The following is an 18,735-nucleotide window of genomic DNA, read 5'->3' on the forward strand; positions in this document are numbered from 1 at the left end:
CTATCTTGATTTTATGTCTACTTAAAAACAGTCTTTATGTGAATAAAACTTTTAGAATAATAAAGAAAAATTTTCTCTTAGTGTATGTTCATCCTATTAGAAACTTTGCTTTGACTACATTGCCTTTGAAATTCCAAGAGCTGCCCAATCTATATTTTAGGACTGGCCCTGATTCATTCCCACTCAGCATGTGCTATAAAAAGAAACAAAGAAAATATATCAAAACTGTTTAAAAATGCAGAACTCAACAGATTCAGGTTAGAGCTACCTGTGGCCAAAAACTTTTCTCTAGAATGAAAAAAAAAAGCCTATTTTAAACTCAAAATCTGTTAAGCAAGGATTTACTACTGTATGAATTTTTTTTTTTAATTTCTGCCGTTTGTGGTGGTGACAAATAGAGGGTGTGCTAATGAAGTCAACATTAAAATTGTGGTAGAATTTGAGAAAGAATGGAACAATCTATATATTTTTCCATTTTGGAAACACTAAGAAAACAGAAAAGGGCCTGCCTGAAGGCAGAAAACAGAGGGAGAAAGAGGAGGTCCATTAGGAGAATGGATTGGTCCAATTTTGATGGCCCAGAGAGGGCAGTGGACTTGCTGATAGCATCTAATCCTTGTCAGCCCCTTGGGGGACTAAGTTAAGCCTCCAGTCAAAGGGCTCCACTGGAAAGGGCTTTGAAACTCTCAAAATTATTTCTCTTTCTGTCTTGGCTTCATGGTCTTGTGCTTCTCCCTCTTTCCTGGGCTGCTCATTGATAATTCTTCTCTGTCTGTGGAGCAGTCTCTCCTTGCATGTGGGTCATTCGTATGGATTGACTATCCTACTAACTTTTCAACTGTGCACTGATTCCTTTGCTATTTTTACCCATTCTTGATAAAGAGACAACTGCTGCAGACTACCTGAAAATGGCATTTCTTTGCTAACCCTTGGAATCTCTTACCTTTGGAATCTCTTATACCTTGTCCTGGAAGGTATCTTTCACTCAGGGGAAGTCAAGAGTTAACACTTTCTTTTCCACTCACTTTATTCTAGTGTAGCACTTTGAAGATGGTCAGAAATTGACTTTCAAAATCATGCTTCGTTCTGTTAACACATGTAAGTTAAAGGCAATTACTTTTTCTTTTTAGAAAAATTGTTGGCATCACAATGTGCTACATTAATGTAATTATTTCAATTTACAGTTTATCAAATCAGCAAAAGCAATCTTTAAATCAGTGTCATTTTTAAGCCTTAAAATAAGCAGTTCTCTGAATTTGGATGGCTTATTTCTGGCAGTTTGCAGATGGACAGCCTCATGGCATTGCTGAATGTATGCATTAGAACATAATTAGTTACATATAAAGATAGGTTCGGCTCTTTCTAAATGGGTTAATCAGTTCTTGCTGAATTCAGAAAATATAAGGGAAACTCATTGCTCAATGTTTTCAGATTTGTTCGCTAAGACTTTAAAGCTGGATATAAATAAATATACACCCCAATGGGAACTACTACTATCTTGTTCAGCCTTTTAATCAAGTTACCAAAGCATGACCATTACCTAGTCATATTCAAAGACTTTGTTTTGATTTTGGTTTGTTTTCTTTTATAACCAGGAGTTTTACATTTGTATCATTAAGTAGACATTTGTGTGGTGTGCTGCTTTTGCAGGTTGGTTTTGAAGGTTCAAGGTTTATGTGCTTATTGGTAAGTCCAGTTATTAGACTATCTTCTCTAAATAAGTTGTAAAAAACAACTCATGTTAAATAAGAAATCTGGGCTGCATGTCTTTCATTCTGTACCCTACCAGTTCCTGATTCTTTTGTTCCTTCTGCTCTACCTGCTATGTAATGCTGCTTTTCCTTCAGGGCTCTACCTGGCTTTGCTTTTCTTTCTAGTCTCTCCACAGGTGTTCTTACCTAGTCCTCTGCCTTTCAACACTATCTATACGTTACTGGTTCTGTAATGTGTATCTCAAGGGTTGACCTCTTCCCTGTGCTCTCTCTTCACCTGTATGTGTAATAGACGTCTCAGACTTAAAATGCCCCAACTGAACTCTCGATTACCTCTTACCTCAACCCTCCTTGTGGCTGTCTTGCTCCCAGTGTTCTCATTCTCAGCAAAAGGCATCATCATCGACCCAGATCTCCAGCAGAAATCTTGGGAGGTATTCTTGATGGCTCTTTTTCTTTCAACCCCTAATCCAATTAATTAGAAGTCCTCTGGACTTGACTTCTAAATATATTAAATCTTTTCGGTTCTCAATCTTCACTACCACCTTGTAGTATAAATCACCATCATCTCTCCCCTGACTCACTAGTTACCTCCTAACTGGTCTTCCCGCTTTCACTTAAGCCCCATTTCAAAATTCCTAAATGTAAGTGGGATCTTTACATATTTTTTTCTTGTAAATGGCATTAGGAAAAATTTCAAACATATTCAAAAGTAAACAGTACAACGAATCCTCACATATCCATTGTCTAGATTTAATACCCATCATCATCAATTGTCAATTGTTTTAACTATATTTTTCACTAAACTCCCCCTTTCAAGCATGCCTTGAACTATTTTGAGGTAAATTCTTGGCCTCATATCATTTTTTCTGTGAATACTTTAGTATATATAATGGAAAGATACAGACTCAGTTTTTTAAAATAATTCTATAACATCAAATATCCATTCAGTATTCAGATTTCATGGCTGTCTTAAAATATTTAATTATTACAAATATTTACATATATTTGGTTATTTCATAGCTCTTTTTAATTGCTTATATTTCCCCTTTCTTCTACTTTCTTCCATTGTATCTGTCAGAGACCTGTCCTTTGATCTGCAGTGTCCCTCAATCCAAATTTTTGTAATTGTACATTCTTTGTAATGGTGTCTTTTAACATTTTCCTCTGACTTACATATTTATGAAATGTGATAATTATGTTAGGGACTAGAAGGGATTCAGATTCATATTGTGGCAAAAACAGTTCATAGCTGTTACTAGTAATTACCATACTAAGTGAAGTAAGTCAGATAGAAAAAGACAAATATCATGTGAGATCACTACTATGTGGGATCTAGTAAAACATGATAACAAAAAAAACTTATTAAATGGAAACAGACTCAGATTTAGAAACAAAATGCGTGATAAGCAAAGGGGAAACGTGAGGAGAGGATAAATTAGGCTGGGATTGACATACACTGCCATAACTAAAATAGATAGGTAACAAGGACCTGCTGTATAGCACAGGGTAACCAACTCAATACTGTGTAATAACCTACATGGGAAAAGAATCTGAAAAGGAATGGATATATGTTTATGTATAAGTAATTTATTTTGTTGTACATCTGAAATGAACACAACTCTGTAAATCAACTATTCTCTAATAAAGTTTTTAAAAAGAATAGTTCATAGGTAATATTTGTGTTTTCTTGTGCAACACATCAAAAGTCACAAATACCTTGGCTGTCTCTTTTTGAGATGTTAACAGTAATCAGTAGGTGAAGATTTTGTCAGCCTGATGCATTCATAATAGTAGTCTCCACCAGTAATTCAGTAAGTAGCTTTAGCTATTGCTGATGGTTGTAAACTAAATCCATTATTTACTTAGGGTTGCAAAATGGTTACATACTAATTTTACATTTTTTTCCCACTTATTTGCTGGGATACATCTGTAAAGAATAACTTTCATGGAACTCCTGTTGTGGCACAGCAGAAACAGATCCGACTAGGAACCATGGGGTTGTGGGTTTGATCCCTGGCCTTGCTCAGGGGGTTAAAGATCTGGCATTGCCTTGAGCTATGATGTAGGTTGCAGATCCAGCTCGGGTCTGGCATTGCCATGGCTGTGGTATAGGCTGGCACCTGTAGCTCTGATTCCATCCCTAGCCTGGGAACGTCCATATGCTGTGGGTGTGGCCCTAAAAAGAAAAAAAAACAAAACAACTTTTGTTATCTAAGCTGTTAATATGTAGGTGAATTTGTACAGAAAATACAGGGTAAATGGGATATCTTTTATTTGTAGATTTTTTTAGAAGAATGGATTCATTTTCAAGCATCCTTCAAGGTAACTGATAAATTTTTTGTTTTTATTGGGTTTTATTATGAAATCAGATTTTAACATATTTATACTGTTTTTAATTATTAATATTGCTGTTCAAATTATTGCATTTTGTGTGTGTGTGTGTGTGTGTGTGTGTGTGCGCGTGCTTTATTTTTTTGGCTCATTGATCACTTCAGATTGAATCCTGGGTTTTGATGACATTACCCAAATGCTTCCATTCTTTCTGGTATGACGAATTCTTCTGTGCTTTTCTTGTAAATTTCTTGCCCCATACCTGGAAGCACCAAATTCTTCAAAAACTCTAGTTCCTTTAGAAGAAATGATAAAGACCTTAATTTAAGTGCTAGTGATGTCCATGGCTACTGTGTTGATCAGTGTTTTCAGACCTTCTCATTGGACAGATCTTCAGAAAAAACTGAAGATAAAATACACCATGAGCTCATGTTCAAATTTCCAACTGAAATATTATTTTGACATTATTAGTCCTATATTTGCATATATTTTCTCTTATATATCTTGAATCCTAATAACAGTGGCATAAGTACGTTTTGCTCATTCTAATACGTATGTGTATTTGTTGAAATGATTTGTCAAATATAGAAACAGACGTAAATAATTACAGAAAAACAGCATAACCACTAAAAATTGTTTAAGATCTTTTGGTGTTTTTCTCCTTAGGCTGTATCCCACTGGAAATGTATGAATTACTGTTTTAAAATCACTTGACATAACTGCTTTTCAGCCTTTTGGCTAAGATTAACTTTAACACAACTTGATATTACACCTGTTTGGGTAGTTTAGTCCATTGGAATACAGTCCATTTCATGTGTTTTATTTTGCTTTCAATTCTTAAGGACTCCTTCTGCTTATGTTTATTATGTTGTATTACTATAAAGGTATTCGCACAATTCCAAACTTAACGCTACAAAATAGAGTGAAGTCTCACTTCTAGTCTAGTCCATTTAACCTTAGTCTCCCCCTTCCTTTCTGTATAACCTATTTTTCTAAACTAGTTTTGGTTCATCTTCCTTTTTTAGTCTAGGCATATTTGTGTGCATGCCTGTGTAATCATGAATGATAGCATACTGCACATACTCATCCATACTCATCTGCATCTTACCTTTTTACTTCATGGTAGATGCTGGATATAAAGCCATAAGAGAGATGTTGCTAATGTCTTTTAGAGCTACATAGTATTTCATTTTGTGGATATACCATAATTTAACCAGACATCTATTTGTGAATATTTGGACTGTCTACTTGTATTTTTTGTAAATAGTGCCATCCTCTCACTTAAAACTCTTCAATGGCTTCCCATTACTTTTAGATAAAAACCCAAACTACTCTACATAGCTTACAGGCCCTGCATAGGGTCTCTGTCTTAATTCTCCATCATCAATTCATACTGTTCTCCCCCTGCCTAGATATTTCTAACTTCATAGGACCTGTATTTCCATCTAAGAATGCTTTCTTAGCACTTACCTGACATATTTTCATTCTTCAGATCAGGAAAATTCAAATGCTGTTAGCTCAGAAATATCTCCCTGGATAGGTCTGCCTATGTTGATACCATAGGTACACATTAGCTAATCACCTTATTTATTTTCTTTAAAACATGTAACACAGTCTGTAGTGCTATGTGATATATCATGTTATTATTAAGCAATATCATATTGGGTTATATTATTTATGCATTTGTTGCTTATTAGCCCCACCTAAATCTCCATCTGACCACTGAATCGTTCATATCTTGTATATTGTCTGGTACATAGTATAGTCTAAAAAAAGTGAACTAATAATTGATGGAATTACTATCAAAATATGCTACTGTGGTAAAATATCTAAAAGGCTTAGCAGCATAAAAAAGCAACTAAGTACTAGCTTAACTGTTTTTGTGCATTGCTATAATATACCCCAAACTGTACATCTTTTGCAAGTGCCAGATAGTATGGATTAATGTGTTTCTGACCTTACTCAAGTCAGATTGTATTATGTAATTTTTTGACTTTAAGAACCAGAGCATTAGCATTTGCCTATGATGTGTACCTCCATTAAACTGTGAGAGATTTACATTGATTATGAGTTTCTACCTAAACATTTTACCATAATCAAATTGGTGTCCATGAGTGAGAGAAGATGTCAGGGATATGGCTGTCCTAACAAGAGAGTTACTATTATTTCCATTTTAGAGATGAGAGGACTGGGCCTCAGAAATGTTATGAGGTCTGACAAATAGTGCACATGAAGTAACTTTGCTGGAGCTCAATATCAGGTTTCTTAACTCCAATCTCATGCTTTGTGTCTCTTAATATGGTATGTCACTGAATATGGTGACATAGTAGAGTTTTCATGACTTCTAACCATTTGTAAATCTATAGAGTTTAATAAGAAATGCTAAAAACTTTTACAAAAATTAATATCTGTTTAAAAAGTCTGTAGAAGTTCCCGTCGTGGCTCAGTGGTTAACGAATCTGACTAGGAACCATGAGGTTGTGGGTTCAATCCCTGGCCTTGCTCAGTGGGTTAAGGATCCGGCATTGCTGTGAGCTGTGGTGTAGGTCACAGATGTGGCTCGGATACCGCCTTGCTGTGGCTGTGGTGTAGGCTGGTGGCTACAGCTCTGATTCAGCCCCTAGCCTGGGGACCTCTATATGCTGTGGGAGCGGCCCAAGAAATGGCACAAAAAGAAAAGACAAAATAATAAAATAATAAATTAAAAGACTGTATATTTTGGTGTATTTTCATTTACCTCCATCTACTTAGCCAGGAATTGTCTCATGATTCAAACACCTAAGATTTAACCATATGATTAATTTTTGACAGTCTTTACTATGTTGAAAGTATTCACAGACTCTTAAATTTTTGACCTAGTTAAACTCTTGTAACTAAGTTAACTAGTTTTGAAATGTTCTCTTTTTTCTGTTATAAAACAGCCTATTCAGCATTATGCCATTCTCACACTCACTACACCTGTCAGTTTTCTTTCAGTTTCATGTCAGACTGCTGTTTTACTCTGCAGCCTCTATTAGACTGACCCCCGTATTGCATAGAAATGGCTTAAAATTCTCAACTGACAGAACCTGTAAATGGCCAGGTATGTATATTTTTCCTTATTGTAGCCACAGCAAAAATGTCTGAAACCTAAAATTTATTTTAACAGAAAACTCTGAAACCTATCTCAAATTGTTGTTGTTACAAAGCTCTGGAATTCTGTGTAAGAAAAAAATATGTATCTACCATTATTAGTTTCATAACAGCACTTACTCTTTGCCTAGTTAGGTCTTTGGATAGAAGCAAATGTTAAAACCATGGCCCTTATTTTACTTTACTTCCTAAACTTCTCTAATTTTCAAAATCGCTTGGAACATATAATAAACACACAGATGCCCAAGCTTCATGCTTAGAGGAACTGTTTGAACAGGGTTGGACTGAAGCCTAGGAATCTGCATTTTTAAAAAAGAGCACCTCATTGTAATGCTAGGCTTAATTTGGGATTATCACAGGTCTAAATGCTCTATAATTTACATTAAGAATTATTTAAAAGCAAGAAATATCTTTGTCAACAAAGACTGTTCTAAAACTTAAATGTGCATTATGAATCATCTAGGTGTTAAAATATAGATTCAGTAGGTCTTGCACAGGGATTCTACATTTCAGAAAAGCTCCTAGTGGATACGAGTGTTGTTTGTTTATGGAGAACACTTTAAATACCTATGTGATTTAAAATCTTTTTTTCTGATGTTATTGTGTTAGAATTTGTTTCAGTGAGAATGTGCTAGATCCTTTTGAGAGTTTATATGTATGTGATTGGTTAGATTATGGAACAGTGAGTATATGCTGGATTATATTCAGGGTCTATTCTTTTGCAGTCGTGTTAGAATTTGGAACAGTGTGGATGGGCTGAATCTTTCTGCTATTAGATGCTTAGGTGGCTATGGGCCTGGGATCAAATCCAAGCTGGAGTTAGGACCTAAGCCACAGCTGAAGCAATGCTGGATCCTTAACCCACTGTGCCAGGCTGGAGATTGAAGCTGCATCCCAGCATTCCCAAGATGCCACTGATCCCATTGTGCCAAAACTTTATAAACTTTAATGTGGGTATACTGATTTACAATGTTGTGTTAGCTTCAGGTATATGATAAAGTGACTCAGTTGTATATATATTCTTTATCAGATTCTTTTTCCATATAGGTTATTACAGCATATTGAATATAGTTCTCTATGCTAAACAGTGGGTCCTTGTTATTTATATATTTTTTTATAATAGTGTATATGTGTTAAGCCCTATCTCCCAATTTATCCCTTCCCACAATGTTTCCCCTTTAGGAACCATAAGATTGTTTTCAAAAACTGAATTTGTTTCTATTTTGTAAATAAATTCTTTGGATTATTTTTAAATTAGATACCACATGTAAATATCATGTGATACTTCTTTCTCCGATTTCATGTAGAATGATAATCTCTAGGTCCACCCATGTTGCTGCAAATGACATTATTTTGTTATTTTTTTACAGCGAGTAATATTCCATTTTATATATGTACCACATCTTCTTTAGCCATTCCTCTGTCCATGGATTTTTAGGTTGCTGTCATGCCTTCACTATGTAAATAGTGCTGCAATGAATGTCAGGGTGCATGTATACTTTTGAATCATGGTTGTATCCAGATATATGCACAGGAGTGTGATTGCTGGATTACATGGAAGTTCTATTTTTGGATTATTAAGGAAATTCCATACTGTGCTCCATAGTGCTTGTGCCAATATACATTGCCCCAATAGTGTAGGAGGATTCCCTAATCTCTAGACACTCTCCAGAATTTATTGTTTGTGGACTTTTTCAAATTTTAGACTCTTTGGGTTGTCTTTTTGTTTGGTTTATGGTTTCTTTTGCCATATAAAATATTTTAATTTTAATTGGGTCTCTTTCATTTATTTTTGTTTTAATTTTCATTACTCTAGGATTTTCTATGTATAGCATCATGTCCTCAGCAACAGCAACAGTTTTACTTCTTTTCCAATTTGGACTCCTCTTTATTTCTTTTTCTTCTCTGATTGCCATGCATAGGACTGCCAAAATGAGAATAAAAGTGGTGAGGGCGGACAACCATGTCTTGTTCCTGAAGTGAGATGAAATGCTTTGAACTTTTCACTGTTGACAATGATATTAGCTGTGGGTTGGTTATACATGGCCTTTATTATGTTGAGATAGGTTCACAATTATGCAGAGTTTTTATCATATATTGGTGTTAAATTTTGTCAAAAGCTTTTTCAGCATCTATTGGGATGATCATATGGCTTTTTTTCTTCAGTTTGTTAATGGGGTATACCACACTGATTGATTTGCAGATACTGAGGAATCCTTGAGATAAATATCACCTGATCATGGTGTACGATCCATTTAATGTAAATTTGTTTGCTGGTACTTTGTTGAGAATTTTTGTGTCTATTTTCATCAGTGATATTGGCCTGTAATTTTCTTTTTTTTGCGTCTGGTTTTGGTATCAGGGTGTTGGTGGCCTATATAATGAGCTTGGGAGTATTCTTTCCTCTGCAATTTTGGAAGGATAGGTATTAACTCTTTTATAAATGTTTGATAGAATTCACCTGTTTTTCCTGTGTCCCTTAGGTTTCTTATCATCGTGTTTTAATTGTCATTTGTCTCTGGGTATTTTTAAATATTCTCTCTTCTCCATGATCCACTGGGTTGTTTAGTAACATATTATTTAGCTGCCAGGTGTTTGTGTTTTTAGTTTTTGTCTTGTAGTTTTCTTGTAATATCATAACATTGTAGTCAGAAAAGATGCTTGATAAGATTTCATTTTTCGGAGTTCCCGTCGTGGCACAGTGGTTAAAGAATCTGAGGAGGAACCATGAGGTTGCGGGTTTGGTCCCTGCCCTTGCTCAGTGGGTTAACGATCCGGCGTTGCTGTGAGCTGTCGTGTAGGTCACAGACGCGGCTCAGATCCTGCGTTGCTGTGGCTCTGGCGTAGGCTGGGGGCTACAGCTCTGATTCAACCCCTAGCCTGGGAACCTCCATATGCCGCGGGAGCGGCCCAAAGAAATAGCAAAAAGACAAAAAAAAAAAAAAAAAAAAAAAATTTCGTTTTTCTTAAATTTACCAAGGCTTGGTTTATGGCCCAGGATGTGATCTATCCTGGAGAATGTTCCATGTGAGCTTGAGGAGAATGTGTATTATGCTGCTTTTGGATGGAATATTCTATAAATACCAATTAAGTCCATCAGGTCCCATGCATCCTTTAAGGCCTGTTTCCTTACTGATTTTCTGTCTGGATGATGTGTACGTTGCTTTAAGTGTGGTGTTAAAGTCCCCAACTGTTATTGTGCTAATGTCAAGTTCTCTTTTTATGGCTGTTAGTATTGGCCGTATATACTGAGGTGCTTCTATGTTGGGTACATATATATTTTCAATTGTTATGTCTTCTTCTTGGATTGATCCCTTTATCATTATGTAGTGTCCTTCTTGGTCTCTTGTCACTGTCTTTATTTTAAAGTCTAATTTGTCTGATATGAATATGGTTGCTCCAGATTGCTTTTGATTTCCATTTGATATAATACCTTTAGCTATCCCCTCATTTGCAGTCTGTATGTGTCCCTGATCTGAAGTGGGTCTCTTGTAGACAGCATATGTATCTGTCCCATTTTCATATTCATTCAGCCAGTCTATGTCTTTTGATTGGAGCATTTAATCCATTCACATTTAAGGTAATTTTTGATATGTATGTTCTTATTGACATTTTGTTAATTCTGTTAGATTTATTTTTGTAGATCTTTTTTCTTTCCTCCCTCTTCTCTTGTGATTTGATGACTATTTTTAGTGTTGGGTTTGAATTGCTTTTTCTTCTTTTTCTGATTTTTATTTTTGTAAATTAAAGTATGGTTGATCTACAATGTTTTTTCAATTTCTGTTGTACATCCAAAAGACCCAATAATGCACAGTTCCCTGCAATGTATAGTAGGGCCCCATTGCCCATCCATTCCAGATGTTACAGTTTGTCCGCCAATTCCAAACTCCCCCTCCCCCACCTCATTCTGTTACCAAAACTAGACAAGGGTACCACACAAAAAAAGAAAAGTACAGGCCAATAGCACTGATGAACAGTCTGCTCTCCATGTCTGTGATTGAAAATGTTTCTGTTTTGTAGATGGGGTCATCTGTGACATATTTTGGATTCCACATGTAAGTGATATCATATGGACTTTCTCTTTTTGACTTATTTCACTTAGTATGAGAATCTCTAGTTCCATTCACGTTGCTGCAAATGGCATTATGTTGTTTTATTTTATGAGTAAGGAGTGTTCCATTGTGTATATGTACCACATCTTATTCCATTCATCTGTCAGTGGACATTTAGGTTGTTTCCATGTCTTAGCTATTGTGAATAACAATGAACATAGGGGTATATGTATCTTTTTTAATGAATGTTTTATCTGGATATATGCCCAAGAGTGGGATTTCTAGATCATATAGTAGTTCTATAATTAGCTTTCTGAGGTACCTCCATAGTGTTTTCCATAGTGGTTGTACCAATTTACGTTCCCACCAAGAGTGAAGGAATTTGCAACAGACTCCATAGGAATACCAAAAAATCATAAGAGACCACCATAAGCAACTATATGCTAATAAAATGTACATATTCTCCTCTGATCCAGGAGGAAAATGAAAATATGAATAGACCAATCACAAGTACTGAAATAAAAAATGTGATTTAAAAACTTCCAAAAAACAAAAGTCCAGGACCTCATGGCTACCCAGGTTATTTCTATTAAACATTTAGAAAAGAATTCTACTGAAACTCTTCCAAAAAAAAAAAAATAGCAGAGGAAGGAACACTCCCAAGCTCATTCTATGAGGCCTCCATCATTCTGCTACCCAAACTAGACAAGGGTACCACACAAAAAAAGAAAAGTACAGGTCAATAGCACTGATGAACATAAATGCAAAAATCCTTAACAAAATATCGGCAAATACAAATATATATTAAAATGATCATATATCATGATCAAGGGGGGTTTATCCTGGGGATACAATAATTTTTCAATACTCACAAATCAACCAGTGTTATCCACCACATCAACAAATTGCAAAACCATATGGTCATCTCAACAGATGCAGAAAAAGCTTTTGACAAAATTCAAAATCTGTTTCTGCTAAAAAATAACTTCAGAAAGTGGGCATAGAGTGAACCTACTTGAGAAGAATAAAAGCCATGTATGACAAACCCATAGCTATTATCATTCTCAATGGCGAAAAACTGAAAACTTTTCCACTAAGATCAGGATTAAGACAAGGATGTCCACTTACACCAATGTCATTCAACATAATTTTGGAAGTCCTAGCCATGGCAACTAGAGAAGAAAAAGAAGTAAAAGGAATCCAAATTGGAAAATAAGAAGTAAACCTATCACAGTTTGCAGATGACATGATAGTATACCTAGAAAACCCTAAAAACAGCACCAGGAAAATTTTAGAACTCATAAGTGAATTTGGCAAAGCTAGGTTGCTTTTTCCTAGTGTTTATCTATTGTAGATTTTTGGTTTGTGGTTCCCATGAGGTTTTGATAGAGCAGCCTATATGTGTACAAGATTATTTTAAGTTGCTGGTGTCTTAATTGTAAATGCATTTCCAATATCCTTCATTTGTATCCACCTCTCTCTTGGTGCAGGAACTTTTATTCCTTCATAGCTCCTTCTCTGTGGCATAGGCCTTGTCTCCATTACATGCTCTCTCTCTTTTCCTTTTTCCTTTTGTCCTGCCTGGTTATGTAGAGGTTTTACTTCTCTTTTGGAGTCTGAGGTCCTCTGTCAGCATTTAGAAGTTGTTCTGTGTAAATTGTTCAATTTGTGGATTTATTTTCTTTTTAGAGCACCACCTATAGCATATAGAAGTTTCCAGGCTAGGGGTCAAATTGGAGCTGCAGCTTCTGGCCTGTGCCACAGCCACAGCAATGTGGGATCCAAGCCACATCTGCAACCTATGTCTCAGCTTGTGGCAACATGAGATCCTTAATCCACTGAGACAAAGATTGAACCTGCATCCTCATGGACTCTATGTTGAGTTCTTAACCCACTGAGCCACAACAGGATCTTATGCAGATTTATTTTTAATGTTTTTGTGGAAGAAGGTAAGCTCCAGGTACTACTCCTCTGCCATCATGATCCCTTCCCTCCCTATTTCATGTTTTAGTATCACCTGGAAATTTAAAAAACAAACAAACAAACAAACAAAAAACCCTACACCTGAGCCTCACTGCAGCTCAATGAAATCACAATCTTCAAAAAACTTCAAAAAATGAATATATTTTTTTAAAAATCCATAGGTAATTCTAATGTGTAGATGTGGCTCCCAAACACAATCTTTAATGAAAATGCAAAAGAAAAAAAAACCCTAAAATTTTACTTTTGTGACTGTTAAACTTACAGAACTCATGCTATTTTTAACCCTAATATTTGCTGGGTTAAACTGTAAACCCAGCAAAGTAAACATAAGCTGTCTAAATAGATATTCTCTATATCAAGAAAACAATTTCTTCTGGTTCTTCTCTGCCTTAAATTCAGATTCCAGTGCTAAGGCAGCTGTCTTTTTATTACTTTTTTTAAATGAAAAACTACAAATATGAAACTATAGTTATTACCATGGTACCTGTTTTACATGTTGTTAGGTGAGTAATGAGGCACACATCTAGGAGGAAGAGACTCAGCATTTGCTTTTTTTGTCTCTTTTTTTAGGGCTGCACATGTGGCATATGGAAATTCCCAGGCTAGGGGTCAAATAAGAGCTGTAGATGCTGGCTTACACCACAGCCACAGCAACACTGGATCTTTAGCCCACTGAGCAAGGCCAGGTATCGAACTCATGTCCTAATGGGTACTAGTCAGGTTTGTTAATGCTGAGCCATGACAGGAACTCGGAGACTCAGTATTTTCTGTGAGTACAGTATCCAGTGGGCACATGAATTACAATGACTAGAGCTGCTATCCATTGTCCTAGTACTTTACTCATTTATTTTTTCAAATTTAGGTGCTAGAGATTGTTGAAGTTTTCCTTATCTTATTTGATCTTCTTCCTTCATAACCTCCCCATTTATGTGTAAGGTAATAAATAGATGATTATATTGTGTATATTTCTGAAAGCACAAAAAGAGAGGGAGAGTGAGAACAATCAAGACATCATGAAAAGGTATTTGGAATGACAATACAATCATGCTATCATTTCTCCCTGTCAGCAGAGAATGTCATTCTCTTGAAATTTGTAGTGATACAGATAAAGTTGAACATAGTGTATATAATAATTTTCATAAGGTCATTCATAAAACTCTTAACTGATATTTTTGTAGCTGCTACTCTTTGCTTTGCATTTGGATTTAAAACATTGAAAATATCCCTTTAATTTACTTCTATTGAAAATAAGTTCATATAAAGCAATTTTGAATTCTGTTTCTCACCATGAGAGTAGCTGGTCCTAGAACATGCTCTCCTCATCACAAACAACTAGAAAACTACATAAACTATAGGAAAGAGCTGTTTTCAGATACTGGAAACAGGCAGCCCAGGGCTGCAATCCTTGAGAAGAGGAAATGAACACAAGATGTGCATTGTGATTTCCCCAGTTTCTGCCCAGAGGCATATTCTGGATCATGACCCAAGAAGGAGATCTCGAGCAGAGTATCAGTCTTGCTGAAAGGAGATGACAGAAGTCAGACCTTAAGGACACTAACGTGGCTGGAATTTGTGGGACAGTGTATGAAAAGAAAAGATACACAGGGAGTAGCTTTGGAAATCTGCATAGGAGTCATGTTGAATCTATTGTTGAATATTAACCTGCACAGCATAGAGTGAAAGCCCCTCAGGCTGGTAAAGAATTACCAAACATGTATAACATGAACAATTGCCAGACTACTATGTAGGACTGGGAGATACACAAGTTACAACAAAGCAAGTTGGAGAGATCTTGCTGAATAACCAGGGCATTCAAAACAGATTCCTGAAGAGTAATACTTTAGTAGGAGGATGAAAGTAGTCCTAGAGTAAAGATACAACAGAAAACCCACCACAAAGCAAAGAGTAGGTCTCAAAAATATTAGGCTGATCCAAATGACTTAACTGCCTGAAAAATAAATGTCAGTATTCTTGGAAAGAAAGCAACAAACACCAGACATGAAATAAAATATGACAATGTCTATATGCAATGAAATATTAATAAGAATGCAAAGATGCAAGAAGAACATGTCCCATTATCAGGAGAAAAATCAAGCAATCACATTTATAAATAAAAGAGATTATAAAAGTAGCAGCAACAATTTTATTTATTTATTTATTTTTTATTTTCCCACTGTACAGCAAGGGGGTCAGGTTATCCTTACATGTATACATTGCAATTACAGTTTTTTCCCCCACCCTTTCTTCTGTTGCAACATGAGTATCTAGTCATAGTTCTCAAAGCTATTCAGCAGGATCTCCAGCAGCAACAATTTTAAACCACCTATTATAAATGTATTCAAGGATTAAATACTATAAATATAATGTAGAGAGAAAGGAAGATATAAAAAAGAACAAAATGGAAATTCTTTGGCTGAAAAATACGTCTCAATTTTTTTTCGGGTTTTTGGCCATTAAATAATGGCAGTAGTTCATATACCTTTTTCAGTCTCTTCCTTGACCTATTCCTTTGTGGAAACTCCAGTTCCATGTACATTAGGCTATTTGAAATCATTGCACAGCTCACTGATACATTCTTATTTTTCGATAGTTTTTCTCCTGCTTCTCATTTTGGATAGTTTCCAGTACTATGTAAATTCACTTTCTTTTTTTTTTCCCTGTAAGGTGCTATCTGCTATTCTCATCCACCATATTTTTCATTTTGGACTTTGTAGTTTTAACCTCTTGATATTTTGAGTTTTTAAGAAAATATTTTTCACATATCTATCTAACATTTCAGTCTGTCCCAGAATACACTGCAGATCTTTGGGACACTCTGTGTAACTTTAAGTATCTGCCCTCCAAATCCTAGCAACCCCTGTCTTTCTGAACTCTCAGCTCCATTTTCTCAACCCACAGAGAGTGCTGGATTCCTCCTTGGTTTTTCCTCCCTTTGCTGCAGTCTGGAAACTCTCTCACTTAAATGTGGGCAATTGTAGGGCTCACCACTTTTATTTATGTAGAGACTACCATAGTTGGCTGCCTGATCTGCATTGTTTAAACACTGTAGTTTCATATTTTGTCTGTGGTTTCTTCCAGATAGGAGGGTATATCCAGTCCCTGTAACTCCCTTTTGGCTGAAAGTGGAAATTCCTTGATTCTAAAAAAAAGCGAGGGGGGGGAAGAGGTACAGAAGGAAAAAAAGTTTGTTATAATAAATCTTCTATGCCGTCTTAATCTGAGATTAAGAAATTTTTAAAAAGGAGCTTCAGTAGCAAGCACTATTTTTTTCTCTTTAACACTCAATGAATTTATTACATTTATAGTTGTACAATTATCATCACAATCCAATATTACAGGCTTTCCATCCCACAAACCCAGTGCATCCCCCCACCTCCCAAACTCTCTCCTTTGGAAACCATAAGTTTTTCAAAGTCTGTGAGTCAGTATCTGTTCTGCAAAGAAGTTCAGTCTGTCCTTTGTCCAGATTCCACATGTCAGTGAAAGCATTTGATGTTGGTCATTGTTTGGCTGACTTCACTTAGCATGAAAATTTCTAGGTCGATCCATATTGCTAAAAATGCCAGTATTTCGTTCCTTTTAATGGCTGAGTAATATTCCACTGTATATATGTACCACTTCTTCTTTATCCAATCCTTTGTCGATGGACCTCTAGGTTGTTTCCATGTCTTGGCTATTGAAAATAGTGCTGCAATGAACAGCAGAGTACATGTGTCTTTTCGAGTCATGGTTTTCTCTGAATAGATGCCCAGGAGTGGGATTGCTGGATCAAATGGTGGTTCCATTTTTAGTTTTCTGAGGAATCTCCATACTGCTTTCCACAGTGGTTGCACCAATTTGCAAGCCCACCCCAAGAGTGTGACGGAGCCCCTCTTTCTCCACACCCTCTCCAGCACTTATTATTTGTAGACTTTTGGATGATGGCCATTCTGGCTGGGGTAAGGTGGTACTAGAGTGGTTTTGATTTGCATTTCTCTAAGAATGAGTAATGTTGAACATCTTTTCTTGTGTTTTTTGGCCATCTGTATGTCTTCTTTGGAGAACTGTCTGTTTAGATCTTCTGCCCATTTCTTGATTTTTTTTTTTTGGTAATGAGCTGCAGAAGGTGTTGATAAATTTTGGAGATTAATCCCTTGCCAGTTCATTCACTTGCAAAGATTTTCTCGCATTCTGTGGGTTGTCTTTTCATGTTGCTTAGGGTTTCCTTTGCTGTGCAGAAACTTTGAAGCTTGATTAGGTCCCATTTGTTTGTTTTTGTTTTTGTTGTCAATACTCTAAGAGATGGATTGGAGAAGATGTTGCAGTCATTTATCTCAGAGAGTGTTTGGCCTATGTTTTTCTCTAAGAGTTTGATAGTGACTGGTCTTATATCTAGGTCTTTAATCCATTTGGAGTTTATTTTTGTGTATGGTGTTAGGGAGGGTTCTACTTTCATTCTTTTCCATGTGGCTGTCCAGTTTTCCCAGCACCACTTATTGAACAAGCTGTCCTTTCTCCATTGTATATTCTTGTCTCCTTTGTTATAGATTAGTTGGCTGTAGGTGCGTGGGTTTAATTCTGGGCTTTCTATCCTGTTCCACTGGTCTACATTTCTGTCTTTGTGCCAGTACCATATGGCTTTTAAGACTGTTGCTTTGTAGAATAGTCTGAAGTCTGGGAGCCTGATTCCTCCAGCTCCATTTTTCTTTCTCAGGATGTCTTTGGCTATTCTGGGTCTTTTGTGCTTCCACACAAACTTTAAAATATTTTGTTTGAGTTCTGGGGAAAATGTCCTTGGTAACTTGATAGGGATTGCATTGAATCTGTAGATTGCCTTAGGTAGTATAGTCATTTTGATAATATTAACTCTTCCAATCCCCAAGCATGGTATATCTTTCCATCTGTTTGTGTCATCTTTGATTTCTTTCATCAGTGTCTTATAGTTTTCAGAGTACAGGTCTTTTGTCTCTTTAGGTAGGTTTACTAATAGGTATTTTATTCTTTTGGATGTGATGGGATTGCTTCCCTAATTTCTCTTTCTGATCTTTCATTGTTAGTGTATAGAAATGCAGTCAATTTCTGTGCCTCAATTTTGTATCCTGTGACTTTGCCAAATTCATGGATGAGCTCTACCAGTTTTCTGGTAGAGTCTTTAGGTTTCTCTAGCTATAACATCATGTCATCTGCAAATAGTGATAGTTTTACTTCTTCCTTTCCAATTTGGATTCCTTTTATTTCTTTTACTTTTCTGATTGCTGTTGCTAGGACTTCCAAAATTATGTTGAAGAGTAGTGGCAAGAGCAGACATCCTTGTCTTGTTCCTGATCTCAGTGGGAATTCTTTCAGCTTTTCACCATTGAGAATGATGTTCACCGTGGGTTTGTCATATATGGCCTTTATCATGTTGAGGTAGCTTCCCTCTATGCCCACTTTCTGAAGGGTTTTTAGCAGAAATGGGGTGTTGGATTGTGTCAAAGGCTTTTTCTGCATCTATTGAGAGGATCATGTGGTTTTTATTCTTCAGTTTGTTAATGTGGTTTATC

At 36.0% G+C, this 18,735-nt stretch overlaps 1 long non-coding RNA gene across 1 annotated transcript in view; it reads left to right on the forward strand.

Annotated features, from left to right (window-relative positions):
• The window catches only part of LOC110257039, a 75,559-nt gene that overhangs the window by 31,166 nt on the left and 25,658 nt on the right, over positions 1-18,735 (forward strand). The window contains exons 2-3 of the long non-coding RNA XR_002339201.1: positions 3,996-4,037; positions 7,012-7,128. This is a non-coding gene — a long non-coding RNA (uncharacterized LOC110257039). The remainder of the gene's footprint in view (positions 1-3,995; positions 4,038-7,011; positions 7,129-18,735) is intronic.

This window comes from Sus scrofa, chromosome 1 (genome assembly GCF_000003025.6).
Source record: "Sus scrofa isolate TJ Tabasco breed Duroc chromosome 1, Sscrofa11.1, whole genome shotgun sequence".
NCBI lineage: Eukaryota > Metazoa > Chordata > Mammalia > Artiodactyla > Suidae > Sus > Sus scrofa.